The sequence below is a fragment of the Notechis scutatus genome, chromosome 6 (genome assembly GCF_049901735.1).
Source record: "Notechis scutatus isolate UNSWTSFEM ecotype Mainland chromosome 6, rNotScu1.2, whole genome shotgun sequence".
NCBI classification, from domain to species: Eukaryota; Metazoa; Chordata; class Lepidosauria; order Squamata; family Elapidae; genus Notechis; species Notechis scutatus.
In genome coordinates this window covers 58,718,944-58,726,256 of record NC_142014.1, presented here as the reverse complement: position 1 = coordinate 58,726,256, position 7,313 = coordinate 58,718,944, and positions in this window count along the sequence as shown.

Genomic DNA, 7,313 nt, shown 5'->3' with positions numbered 1-7,313 from the left:
AACCCCTATCGTCACCCCTATAAAGGCAGATGGATCAATCCGCAGCTGTGCGGATTACAAGTGTATCCTAAATAAGGCACTTCAACAAAATGCTTATCCTGTCCCCATAGTGCAGCACTTATTGCACTCACTGGGGACAGGTAAGATTTTTGCCAAATTAGACCTGGCACAGGCGTACCAACAACTCCCAGTTGACAACACCACAATCGAGGTGTAAACCATTGTAACCCATAGGGGAGCCTTTAAATGTCGCCAGCTTCAATTCGGCATCAGTGCGGCTCCAGGCATCTTTCAAAGCCTCATGGAGCGCCTTCTACTGGGAATTCAGGGAGTTGTCCCATATTTTCACAAAGTTTTAATAACAGCAAGAAATAAAGATGAATTACTAACCAGGCTGAGGGAAGTACTAACTAGATTCCAAGAATCAGGATTAAAAGTTAAATGAGAAAAATGCAAATTTGGACTCTCCAGGGTCAAATTTTTACGATACCTGATAGATGGCTCAGGGATCCACCTGACCGCAGAAAAAATTAAGGCTATCCAGGAAGCACCTACTCCAAAAAATCAAACTGAGCTACAAGCATTTTTAGGTCGCTTCAATTTTTATAGTATTTTTCTCCCTAGAAAAGCCACTATAGTGGAACCCTTACACAAACTCCTGGGAAAAAAAGTTAAATGGATTTGGGGAAAACAGGAAGCTGCCGCTTTTGCAGCTGTCAAAAAACTGTTGTCATTAGACAGCGTTCTAGTCCAATACTCAGAAACTTTGCCTGTCACCCTCACTTGTGGTGCCACCCCTTTCAGGGTCAGGGCTGTCTTAAGCCACTGCATGCCCAATGGCACTGAAGCCCCTATAGCGTTTTACTCAAGGACTCTCTCGCGGGCAGAAAGAAACTATAGCCAATTAGATAAGGAGGCATTGGCTGCAATAGCTGGCATTAAAAGGTTCCATGAATATTTGTACGGCAGACACTTTCAACTCATTACTGACCACAAACTGCTGCTAGGAATACTCGCGGGAGACTGACCCACTCCAACTATTCTATCCCCCCAACTCACGAGATGAACAATGTTTCTAGCTGCTTATAATTATAAACTGATCTACTGCCCGGGAAAATCCCTGGGGCATGCAGATGCACTCAGCCACTGTCCATTACCAGAAACAGGACAAGACCCAGCTCCGGCAGAAACCATACTCCTCATTGAGGAATTACCCAGCCTGATCTCCACGATAGAAATCGCTCATTTTTCAGCAAAGGACAAAACCTTAGGGCAACTACTGAGTTGGGTTGGGAGGGGATGGCCTAACGGGCCAGTATCTGGAGAGTTGAAACCATTCTATAACCGACAACATGAATTATTGGCAATCAAGGGGTGTTTGTTATGAAGGGAGTGTGTTATTGTTCCACCAAAATTACAGAAACAAATTTTAGAATTATTGCATATGAGTCACCTGGGTATAGTTAAGATGAAAACGTTAGCTAGAAGTTATGTGTGGTGGCCCAATATAGATAAAGATATCACAGAATGGGTAGGAACCTGTAAGAACTGTCAAGAATCAAAGCCCGCACCACCGGTGGCGCAACCCCAGGAATGGGAAGCCCCGAAATCCCCGTACACTAGGATTCATATAGACTTTGAGGGACTGTTCCACGGGCAAACTTTTATGGTAGTTGTGGATGTGTATTCAAAATGGCTAGAAATTATATTGATGCACTGTACAACAACGGAGGCCACAATTAAAGTCCTAAGGAAACTATTCGCAACGCATGGCCTACCAGACATCCTAGTCTCTGATAATGGCCCCCAGTTTACCTCCACCCAATTTGAGATGTTCCTAGCGGAATTGGGCATTCGCCACACACTAACAGCACCATTTCACCCCCTCGGCAAATGGACAAGCAGAGAGAATAGTGAGAACCACAAAAGAGGTGTTAGCAAGAATGGGGCTGGGAGACTGGCAAACGGGTATAGACACTTTTCTATTAATACAGCATGTCACACCCAATGCAACCACACATAAAAGCCCCTCCGAGTTATTGATGGGGAGGAATTGAGAAGTAGGCTGGATAGACTGTACCCTAACTACTCCAACGAGAAAACTCCTGACTCCAACAGCAGAGTCAGGGAATTCAAAATCGGGGATGGGGTGTATGCACAAAATTACATGGAAGGTCCCCTCTGGATCCCGGGACAAATAATAGCTGTCATGAGCCCTAGATCTTACAAAGTGGAATTAGAAGACGCATATGGCGAAGACATATCAACCAATTAAGGGGGAGAATAGGGAAACCCAACACAAAAAACAACCTAAAAAACAACCTTCCTATAGAGAATAATAAAGGCCTCAAATTTCCCATTACAGCGGATTCAAACCCGGAGAATCCACAGCCACACATACCTGGGGAAGCTGGAGACCAGCAGCAGGGCAACTGTGAGTCAACTCTGGAAGAAGTAAACACGCCCAAGGGGAGTCCCAGCAGGTTCCGGGGCAGAACAAGAAGAGCAGCAGACCCAACAGGTCTGACCACCACCTCACTCCTGAATGATGTGCACAGGTCAGAGCGGATGCTTAGAAGCCCCGCCTACTTTCACGACTATGTTAAGCGATGTCATTGTTTATTGGTTACAATTCAAAATAAGAAGGGAGGGGCGTTGTGTTTTTAGTATACTGAAGTTTTCACTCAGGTCCGCAGTTTAAGTGGGAAAACCTCTTGAATGTGATTAGCTGGCTCGTCTGACAGCCCCTATAAAAGGGGAACTGTCAGGTGGGTTCAGCCATTCTGTTATCATTGTTAACTGAATAAACAAGTTGGACTGTTCCCTTCAGCATCTTCCTGTTCCCTGCGTGTCTTCCTTCACCCACAACAGAACAGAAGTGGTTGGAGAACTGAAGTTGTATTGCAGAATGTGTTTAAAGGTATTAATATCAAATCATTATTTTTTGTGTGCAGATCTTACATTTGCTGGGCGCAGTTAGAACAGTTGTACTGAATCAATCCATTCTCTGCAACGGAATGGAATGGGGACTCATAGTCTGAGGCAGGGGTGTCAAACCAGGGGTGGGCTGCTGGGGGTTCGCAGGGGTTCAGCAGAGCCCCTAGCTAAGATTCTATGCAATTTGGAGAACCCCCAAATCCCACTCCGGCTGGCCCTGCCCACCTCTCCTCCCCTCCCAGGAGTCCCCATGTGGCCCTTTTTGGATGCAGGTAAGTGCAGGGTGCCCATGGAGGCTTGGGGAAGGTGAAAAATGAGCCTCCCAGAAGTTTGGGAAGGCTGGAAACAGGCCTGTTTCCAGCTTTCAGAGAGCCTCCGGAGCGTGGGAAGGCCATTTTTGCACTCCTGGAGGTTTGAGGCAAGTCTCCGGAACCTGGGGAGGGCAAAAACACCCCCCCCGCCATGGTGTAGGAAGCCGAATAGGCCACACCCACCATGGCCACACCCACCCAGCAACCGGGCAGAGAACCTGTTGCTAAAATTTTTGAAGCCCACCCCTGTGTCAAACTCAAGGCCCAGGGACTGTATCTGGCTTGCGGGGTGCTTAGATCTGGCCCGCAAGGCCACCCTGGAAACAGCAAAGGACCATCCTGCAGTGCCTCTGCCAGTGAAAATGGAGCTTGGGAGGGCTGTGGATGGGCCCTCCTGAGCTCCATTTTCACTGGCAGAGGGTTGTAGGAGGCCGTCGCAGTTTAAAACAGAGCTTGGGAGCCGTTTTCTTTGGCAGAATGCTCAGGCCATCACAGGCAACCCCGACACGAGTGATGTCGAGCTGGCCACACCCACCCTGGCCACCACCCCCATCCCTGAGGTCAAATATAATGCTGATATGGCCCTCAATGAAATCGAGTTTGACACCCCTGGTCTGAGGGATGTTCTGTGTGTATGACAGGCTCTTTCAAGAAATAGCTTCCATGTGCACACATAGAAAGAGCAGGCCGCTGATAAAAAGGATAAAATGTCAAATAAATGGATAGGGACCCCATGGATGATGTAAAGACCTGGGGAGAAATTACCTGTTATCCTATATTGCTGGTTTGCACTCTACATTTCAGAATGGGAACGATGTTCCAACAGTCCCACAGCCACTCAAAGTAACAGTGTTAAACAGGGAAACAAAAAAGAATGTTTAAACTGAGTAGCAAGTTTGTCTATAAAATATAAATTTGCAAGGAAAAATGATTTCTGATGAGATAATGGTGACCTTATTGAAATATTACATAAAAAAAATTAAATGGAAAAGATCTATCTAATAGTTGCAATCACACTATTACAATCTTGTAATTATAGAGCACACATTTCAAGAGGATTGCTTGATTAAAGGGCAAAAAAAACCATTGTCAACTCTTGTAAAAGGTAAAGTAAAGGTTCCCCTCATACATACATGCTAGTCATTTCTAGCTATGGCTCATCTCTATTACAAAGCCGAAGAGCTGGCGCTGTCCAAAGATGTCTCCGTGGTCATGTGGCCGTCATGACTCGGTCATGTGACTCGGCATAAACGCCAAAGGCGCATGGAGCTCTGTTACCTTCCCACCAAAGTGCTCCCTATTTTTCTACTTGCATTTTTACATGCTTTCAAACTGCTAAGCTGGGACAAGTAATGGGAGCTCACTCCGTTACGCGGCGGTAGGGATTCAAATCACCGAATTGCCGACCTTTCTGATTGACAAGCTCAGTGTCTTAGCCGCTGAGCCACCATGTCCCTCCAGTCTATCTTGATAACCACATAAATAGATTTTCTCCATAACTATTTGTCCTTTGTCTTTAGATCTTCCAATGAAGCACTTATTAACCCGGTGACTGAGTCGATCCACCTGCTTGTCATCTTCTTTTTCCTCCTTCCACTTTTCCCAGAATTAAGAGCTTCTTCAGAGAGCTTGATCTTCACATAATGTGTCCAAAGTAGAATAGTCTGAACCTGATGCTCTGTGTCTCAAGTGAGAATTCTGGCTGGTTTGTTCAGGGACCCATTGGTTTGTTTTCTTGGATGTTCATGCTATTCTCAGGAATCTTATCCAACACCAAAGTTCAAAAGTATCAATACTCTTCCTATCCTTTGGGAGGATATTAAGAAAATAAAGAACTGTTTATTTATTAGAACTGTTACAAAAAATTTGAGTAAACTGTCAGATTTTTCTTTAAATTAATTTTAAAAAAAATCTAAATAGGGAGTACTTGGGGGCTTGATGGAAACCCTGGATATGGGCATACAAATACCCTTATTTTGTTTACTTTTTATACACAATTCACTATTATTTCTCTATTTCTTTTGCTTGGTTCTTATTCTCATTCTATATTTCTGCAAGGTTTTATTAGTTCTCCCAAAAACATAAACACACAACACACAAACATATAAAAATCTTTTTAGGAAAGTAACTTGGCCCCAGGTACCTCTCTCTACATGGACTTCAATTATATTCATGCTCATCTTACATGTCATTACCTATTTTATTTACCATTCTATGTCTTCTATATTAGCTTCTCCACACATTTCACTCTTCTTAATTCTATCTTATTTAATCCATCTTAATTTGAGTCATTATATTTGTATCTTTTGTCCATTCTTTATTATCCCTTTGTCTCATTCCTTATAATAATAATAAAAAGAATTTCTCCTGAAATCACTAATCAGAGTATGATGCCTTTCTATCTTCCCCTAAATTAATTAGATTAACATTTAAAATAACACCTAATACCCAATCTGATTCTGCTTGGTACATTCTATCTACTAATTTTTTTTAATAAAAAAAATAATAAATCAAAATGATTAAATACATAGTTAAATAATAGATCTAAATATTGAATCTTATAACATTCCCATTGCCTTTTCCAAAAACAAATGCTACAATAATAATTTTATAATAACATCAATACCATAGTCATATTAAACTCTTTAATTAAAACTCAATATTCTAAACATTCCCTTTAATATTTTATTAAATTTTAAAATCAATCATTACTAAACATTTCAACATTTTAATCTCTTATTAACTCTTAAACCATTCTAATTTTCTATTTCTAATACAAATGCTACAATACCATCTTATGTACCTTGCAAAATCTTTTTAAAGAAATTATACTTTACCCTTTGTCTCTAAAAAAGATTCCTCTTTTCCCATCTGATTTCAAAATGTTGTGGCTTTTCTCCACCTTTTCCCTTTCTTTCTTCTCCCACCAGACCTTTCTACCCCCCTTCTCCTAGCCTCTGCCTTACTAGCTTCCCTTCTCTGTTGTGTTCCTTTTTCTTTTGTTTACTATCATTATATTGGTTTTGCACCTTATTTTTCTCTTTCTTGAGTATTTTTTTAAATCTTAAGTCCTTCATTTTCCTTCCTTTCTTTCTTCCTTCTTTCTTAGTTAAATTTTGAAATTCATTAAAGATGGCTTCTTTCTTCTTCTTCTGCTGCCTCCATCTGTTGTAGTGTTTTCAAAAAAAAAAAAAAAAAAAAATACTCTACAACACCCCAAAACCACTCCCCTCTTCTTCTAAAAAAAAAAAAAAAAAAAAAAAAAAAAAATAAAAAAAATAAAAAAAAATATTTTTACTTAAAAAAAAAACAAAAAAAATTAACACCACCCCCCCCCCCCCCCCCCCCCCCCCCCCCCCCCCCCCCCCCCCCCCCCCCAAAAACCCCCTCCCCCTCTCCCAAAAAAAAAAAAAATCCTTTCCACAAAAAAAAAAACACCCCCCCCCCCCCCCCCCCCCCCCCCCCCCCCCCCCCCCCCCCCCCCCCCCCCCCCAAACCCACCACAAACCAAAACCACAAACAAAAAAAAAAAAAAAACCCCAAACCCCACAACCCTCCAACTCCAAAAAAAAACCTCAAACTAAAACCCCAAAAAAAAACTTCTTTTAATATTTTTTCCCCCTCTTTAATCCTTCTTTATCCTTACTTTTCCTTAAATCTCCTGCAATATTAAATATAGACTTGGTTTATCAATTTTTTCTGGTACTATGCCTATAACAAAACAACCCAGACAACACGATGTTTATTAAGCACTAATCAAATATAATAGTAGAAAATTAATACAACTTATAAAAAAGAAAAAAGAAACCCTCAGTATGGGATATGATATACTTTTGACAATTATCAATACATTGCTTGATTGTGTGGGGTCATCTATAGAATGGCATTGTAGTGGAGACCCATTGAGAGCTGTATGCAACAAAATTTCATTTTAACGTAGGCCGATTAGTGCACATTCGAAGTGACAATAAAGTTCTAAGTCTAAATTGTAACAACTCTGCAGGACAGGTATTGGGTAGTCGCTTGTAACTGAGACACAAAACTGCCTCTTGGAATCTGTAAAAG